Source organism: Drosophila hydei, unplaced genomic scaffold (assembly GCF_003285905.1).
Source record: "Drosophila hydei strain 15085-1641.00,03,60 unplaced genomic scaffold, DhydRS2 tig00000001-arrow-pilon, whole genome shotgun sequence".
In the NCBI taxonomy this organism is placed as follows: domain Eukaryota; kingdom Metazoa; phylum Arthropoda; class Insecta; order Diptera; family Drosophilidae; genus Drosophila; species Drosophila hydei.
In genome coordinates, this window is record NW_022045643.1 from 8,331,109 (window position 1) to 8,346,124 (window position 15,016).

The following is a 15,016-nucleotide window of genomic DNA, read 5'->3' on the forward strand; positions in this document are numbered from 1 at the left end:
TTATTTAAAAACGTATAATATACACTTGCGGTAGCAAAAAACTATTACATTAATTATAAATATTATTATTATTATTATTATTATTATAATTATGCAGTACTATTATGATTATTCTAATTCTTATGATTAACTAATTACTATTTCTTGTGGTAAGCAACAACAACAAAAAACAACAAAAACAAAACAAAGAAAAAACAACAACAACAACACCGGCGCAGAAATTTTTATGTCAAATCAATAAAAGAAAAATTGTTTAAAAAAAATATAAAAACAAAATCTTGAGTTCTTTTTATTTCGTTTTTACTTTTCAGTTACCAAATGCAGCAAGCAAATATTTTTTATTTCAGTTTTTCTTTTTGTTTTTCGTATGTTCTTATATATATATGTATATCAAAACAAAAAAAAACCAAAAAAAAAAAATGAAAATTTTGTTTGATTGACAAAATAAAATACAATAAGCATAAAATTATGAAATTTAAAATACATACATATACATATACATATACATACATATATATATATATATACATACATATATATATAATACAAATATATTCTTTTAAAATTTATGCAAGCAGAGAAGATGAAGATGAAGAAGAAGAAGCAGAAGCATTGTCGAATATTATGAGCAAGGTTATAAGAAGAAAAGCGAAACAAAAGTAAAATAAAATATCACACTTCAATAATAATATATAACTATATACATATACACATGCATACATACATACATATGTGTACATAGCTATGTGTGTAACAATTTTTTGCGTGTGTGTGTGTGTTTGTGTGTGTGTGTAAGTGTCCGTAAATTTTAGCAAAGAAACTGAAGAAGAATTGTATGAAAAACTGAATATTTTATGTAATTAAGAACTCACACACACACGCACACCCAGTAGAGCTGGCTGAGTGTGTGTTAGTGTGCGTGTGCGTGTGTGTGTCTATCTTTAGCTCCAAAGAGAGTTAAGCGAGGCGAAGCAAGCAGAATGCAGCGACAAACTGAAACAATGAAATTGCGACAATTAAGCGTATAATTAACAACAAATTTAAATGTTAAACATAAAGAGGCAGCCAACATAGGTGAGCTGTATTCCAACTGAACAGGCATATTTAATAATCTATATATATATAGATCGAGTATATATATACACACATATATGTACAGACATACATGCATAGTACATATATATTTTCATCAGTCACAATGACAATTAAGAATTGTGAATTGAGCCAATGACAGTTTTTAAAAGACAACAACAACAACAACCACACAAAATATGGTATTTAAATAGAGCTCCAGCTGGAAACTCCACAAAAAAAAAAAACCAAAAAAAAAACATTTGTATTTGTGAAATAAAATAATATTGCAGTTTGTTTTTAAATAAAAAAAAACCAGTATGGAATATGTGAATAAAATATGAAAATAAGTATTTAAAATATATCAACAGAAATTACAAAAAACAACAAAAAATTAATATTTGTTTCATTTCACTGCAAAGTGTATCAAGTTTATTTGTTTCAGAATGTGTCATATTCCATGCCTTAATGGGGCTTCTTGCTGGCGATAATTGTCAATGTCGTCGCCTGTGTGTGCTTTTTGGAATTCTGCCCGTGACCTTGAGCGATAAGTGTCGCAAAATGAATTTGGCAAAATAATCAAATAAGCGCGAGGGGCGCGAGAGCAGTTGAGTGCCTCGTGTAGATAACATGCGCTGAGATAGCGCCCAGGCACAGCCTGGTTAGGCGGCAGGGGGACTGAACGCAAACTACACACACACACATGCATATATATGAATACATACATATACATATATATATATACATATATATATATATTCTAATTTTAAATAATGAGCATGGTCAGAGTGCGCCAGACGCTAAGAGAAGGCGGGGAGAGGCAGATAGGTGAATGCTCAATTTCGTTATCTTCAAAGTCAATGTCAAAGCTAAGATAGACAAAGATCGATAGAAGCGTAGAGCGAGATGCATGCCTTGATAAGAAGGCGTAACAAATTAAGAAATTGTGCAATGCGTCGTATGAGTAATATGTGAAAAATATTCGAAAATAATGCAAAACTAAATATTAAGCAATAAAATGTAAAAAACGAGGCATGGAAAATAGTTCGTAAAATCGATAAGCGTTATAAAAATCGATAAACAGATAACGCAGCCAATTAATAAATATTTAAATGAGTCGTATAAGTAATATATGCAATATTAAGAGCAGCAAAGAAATGACACTAATAATCGATAAATAACAATAATCGATAAATAACAATAATCGATAAATATATAATGAAGAATAAAGGCCAACTGTGACATATGGCGTATGTGTGATATATAGAAACTTTTAAGCTGATGACAAATATTGAGAATAGATTGTCATCTATCGATAAACAATAGTATTGGAAATTTAATACATAAAAATAATTAACACATCGATAAATGCAAAGTCAACGACGATGCAACATGTAATAATATTTAAAAAAATTATATAGATATAAGGATAAAAGTTATAATGAAGAGATAAACGATACAAATGAAACTATAATCGCTAGAGAAAAGTCAGAGATCGTATTTTGACTTAGACTACTATGTGTATGGTCTCAAAAACGCACCTAGACGCATAAAACTGTCGTTCTATGCGCTTTTTAAGAGTCAACAGGGAGAGTTGGAGATAGAGAGAGAGGAACAGAGCTAGAGGCAGACAGTATAATCCGATCGGGCGCTATCGACTGAAGCATACTTGTTTTATTTCAAATTTCCTGCGATATATGTATGTATGTATTATATATTTGTTCGTCGATTCTTATAATTCTTTTATTTTTCTTTTTCTTTTTGTTTTTTTTTTTTGCGTATTTCACCTTGAAATCAAACGAGCCTCAAATAAATTAATACACACAACGCGCGCAAATTCCACGGCACAAATAAAAATACAAATACAGTTACAAAACCATACGAATCGTTGTGTGCATGTATTGCGAAGCAAGAACAAATACCGGGAACAAAAGCAACAACAAAATTTCAAGGTTAACTGATTAGACGAAATTAGCAAAGTTCTAGCAGATGATTGAAAGAGCGAGCAGGAAGCATGGGAGTAGCGCAAGAGACAGAACGAGGGAGAGCGGTAGATGGAGGGAGAGGCAGAGGCAGAGGGACCGGACGATGAGAGCACGCGCTAAATAAAAGGCCCACGCAACGTGTTTGCGTACGGTGCGTGTGCGTAGCTCGGCAAGCCGAGCATGCGACCCGAACCGCACAACATCAAAGCCGAAGTGAGGCCCGCCGAGCGTACGCACACGCATGTTGAACTTCGCCGCTCCGCGCCGCGCCCCCTTCCTTTAAACGCTTCTCTGAAGCTATCAAACGCGTCAGAGACCGCATGGTATATTCTGCGTTCTTCACTTGCTTTTGACATTGAAAATAATATTTAGCTGCCATAAAAGATTGTGTTAACCATTTAGCCATAATATTTCTATATTCAGACTTCATTTATAGTTAATCCAAATTTAAATCATTTTCAAAAATACATTTTATTGATACGAAAATCAAAATGAATCAAAGGTAAATTTGCAGGTCGGCCATAAGGCCATAAACAAAGTACAATGAAAAGAGTAAATTGGACTATAAACAGAAAAGTCTTACGTTTTTGGAATAAGGTAAATATAATCATATAAACATACAGACACACAAACACATAAGCATTCACACACATACAAATACAAACAAATACAAAACGAAATGCGCTTGACATTGAACTTGAACTGCACTGCAGTCGATGACGATGACAGCGACGGTGACAGCGACGCTAACGTCAACGTCAACGTCTGCTATGGCAGAGCTGATAGCAGAATCAACGAGAGCGACAACAGCTGTTGTTATTGTTGTTGTAGCTGCTTTGCTGTCGTCGCCGTTGATGATGCGACAGCAGCTGCTTTGATGAGCAGCTGTAAATGGTTAAAGCTCAAGTAAAACAACTACTGTAACTGTAACAACAACAGCAGCAACAACAACATCAACAATTAAAGGAGTTTAGCGTGTAAAGAGAGGCAGAGAGTAGACGAAAATGTACAGCTAGATCTGCTGAATGGTTGCACAGTGATGTCCATAATAGTCATGCCGCTCATGTGCACAGGCACACTTATTCTACATATGCATATGTATGTACAATTCTTTGTATCCAAAGTATATAGTCCAATGGATATTTAGTTATAGCTGCTATTCATGGCGTATGAGTAATTTTTCTTTCATATAAATCTATTGGGAATTGTCTGACTCAGTTTAGAATAAATGTATATTGCGAGAGTGTGAGTCTATGACCTTGACAAGGGAATTTTTTTGTAATCAACTTTTTGGTACTGTGGGAACAACAAGTAAAAATAGTTTCATTTGCTGATAAGTAAGATTTGGTATAAAACAAAACATAAATTTAGATTTATATTTATTTAGCAGAAGTGACATACATCTTTAACCCTTTATTGGCCCCAAAGGAGAGGCTAATAAACAGCTCAGTCGTAAGTTTGATGAGCCGTAAAACACAGCACAAGATGTGAGTTGATGGAAGTGTGAGCGAAGAAAATCTGTCTTGTCTCGACGAATATGGAATACACTAACTCAGCTAAGTTAGAGAAATAATTAGAAAGTATTAAAGAAATATTTATAAAGCTTTAATATATGTTATTCATGTAAAGGTTTTTTGTAGGGTATAAAAAAGTCGTTGATAAATTTAAATATTCTACGATCTTAAGTATTTATTTTTAAGATTTAAAGTTGCTATTTTTAGAGTATTAAAACTGCATTAAATTAGTGAAGAAAAAAATAAAAAATATATTTCATAATAATTAATATTATTTTTTATCAAATATAAATTGCTTATATGAAAAGTTACTTCACTTAGAGTATTAAAAATTCGTTGATTGTGGGCTGACATTTTCGCTAAGGGCGCAAATTATATGCGTTGGGGGATGTTTGGCTGTCTGCTGGCATTGGCAGCTACCAAGGTCACAAGTGACAAGTGTTGCACGCGCCTGCGATTGACGAAATGTTGCCGTTGGGAGGGAGTGGCCCGTGCTATTTGTGTGGGCGTGGGTGTGGGCGTAGGTGAATTGCGGATTGGATGCGTGTGCTCGGCGCTTGGCACTTGTCGTTTGTATTGCGCTCGTCGTTGTTGTTGTTTGGCTTTACCTTCTTCCTTTTTGCTTTTCACTTGATTACTGACACGCGCCTGCCACACACACACACACACACACACACCCACTGTTGGAGTCTGTTTGTTTGGTTGAAGAGGCGCCAAAGTGATTTTTGGTTTTTAAGCAGATTTATTTAGAGAAATTTCTCGATTTGTTTGTTTTCTTTGTCAACAGCGACGCTGAGCAGGCAGCCAAATATGCAAAATCTGGCTTAGAATGTCATCAATATAAATCTGCAGATAAAACTCTGTTATAAATAAATAAATAAGTCAGAGCTATAGCTAGTCCTGCCTTGCCTTGCCTTGCCTTGCCTTGCTAGCCTGCCACTCTATATGAGCTGAATATTTATCTTTACGCTGTGATCAGTTTATATTAGCCGCATTCACTTGATGTCGGGCCTAAGCAAACTTGAGCGGCACAAAAATGCCAACAAGTAGCCCAAATTTCGCAGTTCAACAAATCTCCTTCAGAAAGGTCAAAAGCGAGTCTCAGCAGCAGCAGCAGCAGCAGCAGCATCCAAGAGGCTGATGAGGGTGACGAGCTCGACGCGTGTGTTATATTGAAATGTCCTTGACAATAACATTGGATGCCTTCAGCCCGTCTGGGCGTGGGCGTGGGCGTGGGTCCCCTCTGTGGCGCGTGGAAAGCTACCCAAAAGAGTCTTGGACGTGGGCGCACTTTGCCGGCCATACTCGATTATTGAGCTACACGTGTGCCCACACACGTCTGCCTGGCAGCTGGCAGTTGGCAGCTTCAGCACTGTAGCTCGAAGGCTGCGGCACATAGGTTTCCTCTCAGCTAATTGACAGGTGAACAAAGTCTCGCGGAGTCGCTTAAGTGAGCCTACTAATTTTACAGTTATTCAGTAAATAAAGGTGCAACAGCCCGAAGCAGACACGCCCCAGAGCGGGGCCAAATACAGGCGCGCTAAGCCCACAAGCCAATAGCCCGCAGCCAATTTTTCTATTTACACAATTACAATAACGAAATATTTACCCTATTCGAGCTCTGCTAGAACCAACAACCCCAACCCCAGCCCCAAGCTCACCCCCCCGCAGACAAAAGCCAAAGTGAAGCGCCACGAAATTGCGTCGAAAATGTTTTTGGCGCACATTTCACGCAGGCACCAGGGGCAGGAAGCTTTTACCAAAATTATATTGTGTTTTATGCCCCACCACTCCCTTCTTAACTTTTGTAAGTTGAACAAAGCTCCAAACCAACCCCAAACATGCGTGTGCTCCTTCTACTCCTTATTTTGGGTTAGCATTCAAGGTCAAAGTTGAGAGCTGGCCGTAGCAAAAGTTGACAAAAGAAAATAATTGAAGGCATTCGGAATACTCTAATGAAAAGTTCTAATTATAGATATGGATTGTCTTGAAAGATATTTGAATATATATACATATATATATATATAAAATATATTTAAGAATTTCAAGAAATTCATTTGTTTTGCTTTCAATTCTTTCTAGAGAAAGAGTTTGATTAAACACATCTATCATCATTATCTCTAACTCTAACTCTATCTCTCTCTCAATCTCTCACATATGTGACTATTTATGTGCCCTTATCTTCTGTTCTTCAAACATTTCAATCAACTCCTGCTCTACATAGAGTAGCGCCTGCCTAACACGCGCTCAATGCGCCGACTCTGCCGGCGTCGACTTGGGCTGCCAGTGGAGCCCGGGAGTGCCTTCAATGTGCATGAAAAGCAACCCCAAGCATACCATAGAATCATTTGTGGACTTCAAAATTATTTTTTGGCTGTCACTTGACCTAAATCAACCAAAAAAATATATATCAAAGCTCGACATTTTGTTTAATTGTCTAATTAAAATCAAGAAAAGTTGACATCGAGTGCCATTGAGAGTGCTGCAAGTGACGAAGGATCTACCTAAATGTTTCAAAAGCTGAGCATAGGGTCTGCATATATATTAGTTATATATACGATAAATAAGGCACATCAGTTATTAGCTAAATCAGATAAAATCAGAGCAAGCTTTTGCAATTTAAATACTAAAGATTTTTGAGAAACTTTAAAGTAATTTAAAGTAAAAATGTAAAATACCATAAAAATATTTCTAAAAAATATATATTGTTTTCATAAATCTATATTCCTTAAAGTAAATATTAAAAGAAAATTTTCTGAGAGCAAGAATCATATTTTATGTAAATTCTTTAATAGTTTTTTGTCTATAAAAGTATAACTAAAAGATTTTAAAGTATTTTTGAATGTTAATACATTTTTTGAGTTATGGATGATTGGGAATTTTCTTAGAGTACTGTCATTAGAGTATTTTCAAGAGGCTAGTTTTAGTAGATTTCTTTCATTAGAGCTCTATCATTAGGGTACTTCCATTGGCGATCTTTCATTAGAGTGTTTTCCTTAGGCTAATTTAAGTAGATTTCTTTTAGAAGGGTATTAGATCAATGAAACAGAAGATCTTTTATTAGAGTATGTTGCTTAGGCTAATTTTCTAAGAGTTCTTTCATTAGAGTTTTTCCATTAGAGTATTTTCATTAGAGCACTTTTATTACAGTTGCTTCATTAGAGCTTTATCATTTGAGTTATTTTATCTGAGTTATTTTATTCGAGTACTTTCTTGAGAGTTCTATAATTAGAGCAGTTGCATTAGATTTCTTCCATTGGAGATTTCTTTTTAAAGTACTAATTTTATAGAAATTCTTTCATTAGAGCTTTTTCACAAAAATACTTCAATTTCAGTTAGTTCATTAGATTTATTTTATTAGAGTTCTTTCCTTATTGTTGTTTCATTAGAGCTCTATCATTAGAGTTCTATCATCAGGCGACTTTCATGCGTTTTCATTAGAGTTCTTCTCTTGTCCCCCTCCCATGAAGCCATTTGCTGAAGGCAACTTTTTCCACATTTTACTGTTTTAGGCCTGCTCCCACCATATCTGAAATCATTGCCAACTAAATTGTGCTTAATTTGTGGTAAACGTTGAAGCCCTTAGCAGTGTGTGCGCTTGTCTGTGCCGCAGAAAGATGAGACTGGCCACGCTATCTTGAGAGGTCTGCTGTCGAGAGGCTTGACTGATGCCGTAAGCCGAGCCATAAATGCGCCTTAAGCGCATTTCAAGGACTATGGGCGTGGCCACATGCTCAGACGACAATTTGAATGTCTGGCCAAAATCATCTTGAGTTTCAATGAAGTCAGCAGATGTGGCAGCAACTGGGGCAAGAGCTGACATTGTGTCTACGCCTTGTCCGCTGTGTAAATGGAGCAGAAAACTTCGCTCATAAACACTTTGAAGGCAATCGATTATGGCAAGTGGAAAAGTGCATCTATATAGTTTCATAATGCAATTGCCGGTCGAAATGTAAAGTGAATCAAATTACGCGTGAAATGAAATTAAAATTTTATAAACAGAGCGGCATAGAACTTGCAACGTCTCGGCTGCGGAATTACGTTTCATAAATATTTATTTATGTTCTAGATATTTATGCGGAGCGAGGGCTCTGATTACGTCGAGAGCAAATGCTGATGTCGATGTCGATGTCGATGTCGATGTCGATATTGAAGGCGAATCAAAATGATTGCGTAGGCGTCTGATTGTTTGCCATTCATGCCCGCCCTCTCATCAGCATCAGCAACAATCACATGTAGTTCTTGAATTTTAAATACTGTCAAGGTTGCATTTAGTATAGAAAGCCTCGAGCAAAACAAGTGCCAACGAGCTCTTCGGCTCTATATAGGATACGCAATTTATAATAGATTCGTAAGCTCCATATGTATTTCACCTTCTGCTGTGTAGTTTGCTTACAACATTGTTATATGCCATCGATAATTTTCGATTATGAAGTTATTGGCTGATAACTTAGAAAAGCTTAATGTTTTGTGATATGTTTAATATGAAGTCCATTGCTACTCTATTCACATCAATTGTATTTGATTTGTATTGTTAAATAAGTTAGCTTTAAGCTTATTTACCAAATCGATATTTATCGATTATTAATACATTGCTTGAACATTTAAAAAGACAAATTTTGTATCAATTGTATAGCATATGCCTTAATAGAAAAGGTAATTCTAGCTTATTTATCATATCGATAATTATCGATGGTTCATTTATTGATTGAGTTTGTAAGATGAAGTTGTAGTGCATCGCTAACCAATTTAATTTGCGTTCTATTTAATTTACATTAATCATTAAGTGCATTTTGAGCTTTTTTAGTAAATCGATAAATATCGATTATTATGTAATTGACTTAGTTTGATTATCTGTTCATGTACATCGTATTTATTAGTGTTGGAAAACGTTTTCTTAGTTTGAAATACATTTTTGTCATTTGATGATCATTTTTAATATCGATAATTATCGACAATTCATTTATTGATTGAGCTTGTAAAATGAAGTTGTAGTGCATTGATAACTAATTGTACATGCATTCTATTTAATTTATATTAATCGATAAGTGCTTTTTGAGCTGTTTTAGTAAATCGATATATATCGATTAATATGTAATTGACTTAGTTTGATTATCAATTCATGTACATCGTATTTCCTTTTGTTGGAAAACGTTTTCTTAGTTTGAAATAAATTTTGTGAGTCATTTGATGATAATTCATAATATTAATAATTATCGATAATTCATTTATTGATTGAGCCTGTAAAATGAAGTTGTAGTGATTTGATAACCAATTTTACATGCATTCTATTTAATTTATATTAATCGATAACTACATTTTGAGCTACTTTAATAAATCGATAACTATCGATTCGTATGTAATTGACTTAGTTTGATTATCTTGGCATTTCTATCGTGTTTCCTAGTTTTAGACTTAGACAATTTTCTTAGTTTGGAATAAATTTGATGACTCACTTGATGATAATCATTTATCATATTGATAATTATCGATTAATATAATATTTATATTTCTGAATATGCCTTTCGACTCGCTTCACATATGACTACAATTACAGTGCATACAAGCTTTCCTGTTAAGAATGATTCTCATGTCTCTGAAACTCAAATCACTTTAAAGGAATCAGTTTCAAGGAGATTGAGTCATTTGAGTACTTTGTAAGCTATAACATTACATTGTTGATGTTGTTTTTGCGTCACATTTCTTCGAGTCGTATCTAATTTTCATAGTTAATTCAAAGGACCTTGGCGCTGGCGGGGACATCGAGCCTTCTTTTATGGTATCCATGTGCGTGTCTAGGGACTGTCGGCAATGGCAATGAGAACCAACTGTTGCCATCGATAAATATCTAAGAAGTGACGGCGGCTGTCGACGGGGTGGCATTCGTGCTTGGGTTTGTATTTGTTTTTGGGTCGGTGGGCGTTTCGGTAAAATTGCGGCGCCGCCTGTCTCCAGTCGCCGCCTGTCAAGGACATCGCTCCTCAACGAAATGCGCATAAAATTTTCGTATGACGGAGGCCTCTTTTCCCTCTTGTGAGTGTTTGCGCACGTTTAGCATTGCAAACTATGGCAAACATTTTTTCGGCTTTCAATGTCAACCGATCGTTTCAGGAAGTGCTGCTCAATATGCCAAACTTTTGCCGGTCGGACGGTGCATAAAATGAATAACTTTTCCATTCAGCTATTGATCGATCAGCACTTGATGTCTGGCCACGACTGGTGAGAGAGTTGTACGTATGCCAATGGCTAAGGGTTGTAGGGGTCGATCGAGGGAATGTTTAATTGTATACAGCTGGCGACAGGAAGCTGCCACGAGAGTTCAGTTTAATGTATGCCCCACAAATGTCAGCCATGAAGATAGTGGCATATTATGAATATCTTTAACATTTGCAGCTCCTCTTCGAATGAATTGGGAATTAACCTTGGCGTCAGAATCTGGAAATGAACATTAAAAGAGCTGTGCTGCCAGCGGATGGAGCACTAATGAGAAGCGCTGAGAAAGGTGCAAGGAATAAAACACAAAAGTGATGAAAATGTATTCTAGAGATTTGGCAAAATAAATATCATTTTTAGAATATTCTGAGTCGATGTTTTCGCTTTTCATTTAAGCCAAGCGGAACGATAAACGTTAATGGCCATAACTTATTATTATTAGCCAAGTTCGGCTCGTAATCCTAGTCACATTTAGCAAATGCCTCCATCCCGTTCCAACTGTCCCTTTTTATGCTATCTATTGTGGCCTCAATTCATGCATGAATTCTGCAATCAAATGTGAATAGAAAGCTCATAAGCTCTATTTTATGGGCACATAAAGCAAAGCCTTACACAATTTAGGCCAACTCGCAGGACGTCGGCAGTTTATGCGATTCGCCAGAACGTTACTTCATAAACTGGCTGGCATTCATGCGCCCATTTTTGTATACTTGTTGTTGTTGTTGTTGTTTTTTAGGCATTAAACGGTGCCAAGGATGCGCGTTGTTAAAGAACCCGTCACGTATACGCCGCATACGCCAGCAATTATGTATTATGTATAACTGAATGGTGGCTGCTCTTTTTTCGCGGGGGTTGCACACACTTCCATAAAGCTAACCAAAATAAGCCGAAGGTTATGTTATGATAATACGCACCAACAACAACAACAACAGCAACAACGTTGCCCGCTACGCAATTCAATCAGTTGCCTGCGAATGGCTTTTGTGCCTATGCCATGGCAACGCAGCCCAACTTCAGGCTGCTTTCATACCCAAATACGCGTCTGCTTAATGAGCAGCAAGTGAATACCTTTCGACCCCCTCAATCAGCATATACCATAAACTCTTTGATCCTACTTATTGCTTTCTTCATTGCTATCTGCCCTCCTGCTCCCCCCACACACCCACGCTCAGGCCTATTCGTTTATTTGTTCACATTTCAAGGTTGTATTTATTCTGATTAACAAATAACAACACAAATTATATATTGGTTCGGCTGTTTCCTTAGGCTACGGGTTTAGCTAACTGCGTCATAGGCGACGAAACATATTTTTATGACTAAGTGACGAATGTTTTGTACCCTGGCTGGCATGTTTTCAGGGCGATATAGAGTTGCATGTACAGTCAGATATAGTTAGGCAAATACATGGATGAATTCATATAGAGTTACATATATAATAATTTAGAATCGTCTAACAGAATCATTTCTGTTCTTCATCTCTCTTGGTCATATTTCCTCATCGATCAGAAACTCATCTACCTTCAGCTCTATATATACCTCTTATGCTCACACATAACTCCCCTTAGTTGCCACATAGCCATTGCTGTAGCGCAAAGCACTCATTATAATAAAAAGAAAAACAATTCCACGGATCAATTTACATTGTGTCCTGCGTCCTGGCTGGCTGGCTGGCAGGCGACTTTATTGATAAACTGATATCATGTAATTAGTATTTACCGTAGGCGTTCACAATGTTTACTGCTTAACAACAATTGTTGCTGTAATTGCCATGATTAGGCGGCTTTGTAAAAAAGTTCCAGGAATGCAATTGAGACATGTGCTTGGGGTGCTATGTGTAAAAAGGTTCGTCAGAGGTACAGCTTGGTAAGCTGAATACAAAAATGAAGGCGGTATAGACTGGCAAGAGGTTGAAGTCAGTTTTAAAGTGAGAATCGCATAGAAGAGTATTAACTAGGAAGTAATCAAAGTAAGCATATGAGAAAACGCATTAAGAAATAGAGTGAGAATCGCATAGAAGAGTGTTAACTAGGAAGTAATTTAAAAAAGCATAAGAGAAAACGCTAATGAGCATTAACAAATAGAGTGAGAATCGCATAGAAGAGTGCTAATGAGCAAGGTGTTAAAGTAAACAAACAAGAAAATGACAAACGGAGTGAGAATCGCATAGAAGGGTGTTAATAAATAAGAAATGAATATTAATTGAAGAGAAAATGAGAGTGAGAAGTTAGTATCAGTGTGAGAATTGCATAGAAGAGTACCAACGAGCGCACTGTTAAAATAAGCGCAAAAGAAAATGCTGAAGAGAAGTTAGATAAGCCGTAAGAAGCGCATAGAAGGGTGCTAACTATTAAAGAGTTGCAGTAAAGTGTGAGAGAGAAGTTGTAGAGTGAGAATCACAGAGAGGAGTGCAAACGAAAAATGCGTTAGAGTAGACTTGAAGGCAAAGCAGAGTGGGAAATTTATAACAACGTGAGAGAGTGCCAATTAAGCAGTTAAAGTTAGTATAAGAGAAGCTTAAAATCGGAAGTTGATTATAAGTGAAAAGCCCACAGAAGGGAGTTACCTAGAGAGACCTTAGAAGACCGCTAAAGGAGTGCTACCAAGCTGAGGGGTAAAGTGAACATAAGAATCACATGGAAAGATATTGTTGAGCGTATGGGAAATGCTGCAGAGCTCTAAGTAGCTCTTGACAGTCTTTGCCATAGAACACCATTTGCGTGTTGCATATTCTATTATCACAACTCATACATAGTTGCAGCAGCATATTAGCCGCTGCGAAACAGCCTCATTCAATTTACTTTAGCTAAATGATCATAAAAAGAAATGTTTTCACTTTTAGTTGGCAATACTTATTACCACCATTAAGCACTAACAACTGCAATAATAGCAGCAGCAGCAGCAGCAGCAACAGCAAACAGCAAACACTAAGCGTAGCAATTTGTTGCAACAACAACAGCAACACACAAAATATGAAGAGGGAGCCATCGAGCGACCCAATTTCCAAAATCACTTTCTTTGCTTTTGATACACATAGATGGGTGTATTTCGAAGTTTCTCTCCTTTGTGCTTTACAGTTCACTCAACTCGGCTCGAAACATTAATTTTTTGTATTAGTTGTTTTTTTTTTTTTTTTTTGAGACTAATAATTAAATGCTCAAAATCAAATAACTGAAACTTTGTTAAGCATCGCCGAGTGCAAGTTAATCATTTCCATACGGGAGACAACAGATATCAACAAGAAACACTTTCCACACAAAGAGAGAGAGAGAGAGATAGGGAGAGAGAGAGACACACACAGAAACAGTTTTCGTTGACCCAGAAAGCGAACTGAAAACCCGTTTCAGTCGCTGACGGGTTAAAGAAATGCAACAAAACTACAAGAAAGTAAGACTGAAAAAACTTTAAATTTTAAATAAATGGAGTACACTTTCGCTTATGAAAACGAAAGTCAACGGACTTTTGCAACAACAACAACAACAGCAGCAGCAGCAACAGCGGCAACGGCTAACAAAACAGTGCGACGCGTCGGTGAAATGGCGGAGAAATTTGTCAGTCTAATGGGAGGAGGGGGCCAAAAACAAAGTAGGCTGTGCAACGGGCCAAAGCGACATTAACACAACAGCAACAACGACAACAATGAACATATATTAGATTTTTAATCTATGTAGCGCAAATGAAATGAAAATGCTAAATCAAAAGTTCAAAGTTGCGCGCGTTTTCGACGCGACACTGACGCGTTTCTACGTATGTCCGTGAGAAACGCGTCGATATGCGCGAAGCACGCGACTTTTTGCAAGTGACCCAATTTCAATAAACATTGAAAATAAAATGAAATAAAATTAAAAATAAAATACAATATGAGCTGGCTGGCTGGCTAGCCGGACGACTAGCAGCGGGCAACAATAAATTATTTGGAGGTTCGAACATTCAATCTGCCATTTTTAGTTTGGGTTTATGTAAAAAACAATAACACAACACAAATACAACAACAGCAACCAACAATAACAGCAACAAAAATAATATTATTACCAACTGAGCTGAACTGAACTGAACGCCTTTTGTTTTGCGCCGGCGACAGCGTCGAACAACCTTTAGCCAAGGCAATGTTTAAATAAATACTACAATACGATTTTCTGTACTACTTTTCATGTCAAGCACACCCATTGCAATTTGCTAAAGGCGCTAAAAAAGGTCATAAAGATAGAAATTCTTGAAAAACACATCATTTTCGCT